Genomic DNA, 3,837 nt, shown 5'->3' on the forward strand with positions numbered 1-3,837 from the left:
TATGTAACATTTAACAACAAACAATAAACTACACACGACATATCCACCACTCTGGTTTAGAAGTAGAACAGCCCATAGCTGTCCCTCATGTTATCCCCTCTTATTCAGAAGGACCCACTGTTCTTGCTTTTGTGGAAATGATTCTGTGTAGTGACAGTCATTCTGTTGGGCACTTTTTAAGGAATGGATTCTAAATAAATCTATTCCAGTCAGCTGGCCAAGTAACTGTCTTCTAAATGTCTTGGCATAGAGGCGTGAGGGCTTCCAGTGCTCCATCAGCTCGGCACCCCATCAATTCCTGGAGCCTTGTTTTTGGCGAAGGCTCTCCATGCAGCTTAAACTCCTTCCTTCAACATCATTGGTTCTTGATCACATACTAATTCTTGAAATGGATGAATGTCGACTAGTTTTTTTCAGGAGAGTGACTGTGTATCCTTTTCAGATTTTATGTTTTCTGCATCATTCAATATTTTGCCTACAGGATCTTTCAATCTTATAACTTGAGACATGGATTTTTTCCCCCTTTAGTTCTGTCAATTTAGGACATGCTGAGTATGTTTTTGGTTTCCTAACTCTACGTCTTTGCACATACATTTCATGAAAATATTGTACTTTGACTTCTTGAGCTGCCCTTTGAAATTTTCTTCACAGCTCTTTGACTTTATCATTTCTTCCATTTGCCTTCATGACTCTATGATCAAAAACCAGTTTCAGAGTCTCTTCTGACATCCACTTAGACCTTTTTTATTTTATTTCCTGTCTTTTTAATGACTTTTAGCTTTCTTCATGAATAATGTTCTTGATGGCAGCCATTGTCATTGGTGTTCAAAGCATCAAATCTGATCTGCTATTAACAACCTGCAATAGACAGATGACACAACTTTGCTTGCTTAAAGTGAGGAAGACTTAAAGCACTTGCTGAGGTAGATCAAGGTTTGCAGCTTTCAGGATGGATTACAACTCAATGTAAAGACACCCAAATCCTCACAACTGGACCAATAGGTAACAACCTGATAAATGGAGGGAAGATTGAAGTTGGCGAGGATTTCATCATTCTAGGATGCGTCATCCATGCTCATGGAAGCAGCAGCCAAGAGATCAAAGGGTGCATTGCATTGAATAAATGTGTTGCACAAGACCTCTTTAAAGTGTTGAAAAGCCAAGGTGTTACCTTGAGGACTAAAGTGTGCCTAATTCAAGCCATGGTCATTTCAATTGCCTCATATGTATGTGAAAGTTGGACGTTGAATAAGGAAGACCAAAGAAGAATCGATGCATTTGAATTATGATATTGGTGAAGAATACTGAAAGTAACATGGAGTGCCAAGAAAACAAACAAATCTATCTTGGAAGAGGTACCACCAGAATGCTCCTTAGAATCCAGAATGGCAAAACTTCATCTCACATACTTTGGAGATGTTGTCAGGGGAAGCCAGTCCCAGGAACAGAGCATCATGCTTGGGAAAGTAGAGGAGCAGCAAAAAACAGGAAGGCCTTCGATGAGTTGGACTGACACAGTGGCTGCATCAGTGGGCTCGACTGTAAGAGCAATTGTGAGGATGCTGTAGGACCAAGCAGTGTTTTGTTCTATCACACAAAAGGGTCACGGTGACTGATCAACCTGGCAGCATCTAACAAGAATCATAATGAGGTGATTATTCCCCACACAATTCTCATCTGGTGATAAAAGTCAAATACTAACCCAGATGCTATTTTGGAGGTATTTTGATTAAGTAACTGCCATTCCAAGTTAGTTGATCTAATAGAATATTTAAACATGTATATATTGGTTATTTATATATATATATATATATATATAATGACTCAATAAGATGAACCTTTTGAAAGAAGAGTTTTCTCCCACTCCAGCCTGTGTGATCATGAGGTGTCGACAGGATGAGTTATCAGATATCAAAAGACCTAAAACAAACAATTATATTGATGCAAATGAGGGGGGTTGGAGCGTATACCCAAAGCCCATCTGTAGACAGTTTGATATGCCCCACAGAAGGGTTATAAGGAAGGGGCAATTCAACAAGGGTGCAGTATAGCACCAACGAATCACACATCATTCCTCTAGTTCCTGAATGCTTCCTTCCCCTACCCCCACCCGACTATCATGACCCAGTTCTACCTTACAAATCCAGCTAGATCAGGATACACACATTGGTAAGTGCTCTTGACACATTCAATTCAGGACATATCAAACCCTCAGGGACAGTAATGGGAGTAGTGATATCATGAGGGTAGGGGAATGGTGGGGCTGGGGGGAGAGGGAGAAATGGGGAACCCATTACATGGTTGGATATATAGCAGCCCCTCTTGCCGAGGGGGATGAATAACAGAAATGTGGGAGACATTGGACAGTGTAAGACACAAAATAACAATAATAATATAGAATTGATCAAGGATTCACGAGGGTGAGAGGGAGGGGAGAGAGGGGAAAACAGACAAGCTGATACCAAGGACTCAAGTAGAAAAAAAATGTTCTGTAAATGTTGATAGCAACATATGTACAAGTGTGCTTAATACAATTGAATGATGGATTGTCATCAGATTTGTAAGAGCCCTCAATGAAATGATTGATTTTTTTTAATAAATCATTTTTGGGAGGCTCATACAACTCTTATCACAATCCATGCATACATCAATTGAGTAAAGCACCCTTAAACATTGGTTGCCCTCATCATTCTCAAAATTCGCCTTCCGCTTGGGTTCCTGGAATCAGTTCATTTTCCTTTTTCCCTCCTCCTCCCTCCCCTCTCCTCTCTCCCTCATGAACCCTTAATAATTTATAAATTATTATTTTATCTTATCTTACACTGCCCAGCGTCTCCCTTTACCCCCAAAGAGGAGGTTATATGTAGATCCCCAAGATTGGTTCCCCCTTTCTACACCTCCTTCCCTCCCGTTATCGCCACTCTCACCGTTGGTCCTGAGGAGTTCATCTGTCCTAGACTCCCTGTGTTTCCAGATCCCAACTGTATCCTCTGGTCTAACCAGGTTTGCAAGATAGAATTGGGATCATGATAATTTTTATTGACATAATTATGAGCAACTATATTGGTGGAATCGAGAACAAACATCTCTGGTGTGGGAGAAAGAGATACAGGTATTATATCAATGAGGTAAAATAATTGGGATTGTATGAACTCATCATGTCTTTGGTCTTATCAAAAGACATAGCATCTAATACTTACCTGCAGGGGAGATACCATGATCACGAAGGTGGTTTTCCCAGGGCGAGGCTTATCCATTGCACTTCGGATGTGCTGACCCCTGCGATTTCCCCAAATGTGGGAAACTCGACTGCATAATTTGAGGAATATGGGAGACTGCTTTCGCGCTCTCCCCTGATAAGAAAAAAAAAAAAAGACATAGCATCTAGGGTCCTGTAGACTAGAAGATAAGCAAGTAGAAATCTAAGTGCGAAACAACAAAGCCTACATGGAAGAAGCAAACAGTCTGTGAGATCACGAGGTGTTGAAGGGATTAGATATTAGGCATCAAAGGCAAAAAAAATCATAGCACTTTGAATGAGGGGGAGTGGGGACCTAGGGCCCATCTGTGGGAATTTGGACATCCCCTTGCAGAAGAGCCACAGGGAGATGAGCCAGTCAGGGTGCAGTGTAGCAATGATTAAACATGTACTTTTCCTCTAGTTCTTGAATGCTTCCTCCCCACCACTATCATGATCCCAATTCTACCTTACAAGTCCAGCTAGACCAGAGCATGTACACTGGTACAGATAGGAACTGGAATTACAGGGAATCCAGGACAGATGAACCCCTCAGGATCAGTGGTGAGAATGGTGATACTGGGAGGATGGAGGAAAGG

General features: G+C 41.3%; 1 non-coding gene across 1 annotated transcript; it reads left to right on the forward strand.

Moving 5' to 3' along the window:
* Positions 1-3,192: 3,192 nt before the first annotated feature.
* LOC142460260 (U1 spliceosomal RNA) lies at positions 3,193-3,356 on the forward strand. The gene has a single exon (XR_012786504.1). It is a non-coding gene; the product is annotated as a U1 spliceosomal RNA (small nuclear RNA).
* The last annotated feature ends 481 nt before the right edge of the window (positions 3,357-3,837 follow it).

This window comes from Tenrec ecaudatus, chromosome 10 (assembly GCF_050624435.1).
Source record: "Tenrec ecaudatus isolate mTenEca1 chromosome 10, mTenEca1.hap1, whole genome shotgun sequence".
In the NCBI taxonomy this organism is placed as follows: domain Eukaryota; kingdom Metazoa; phylum Chordata; class Mammalia; order Afrosoricida; family Tenrecidae; genus Tenrec; species Tenrec ecaudatus.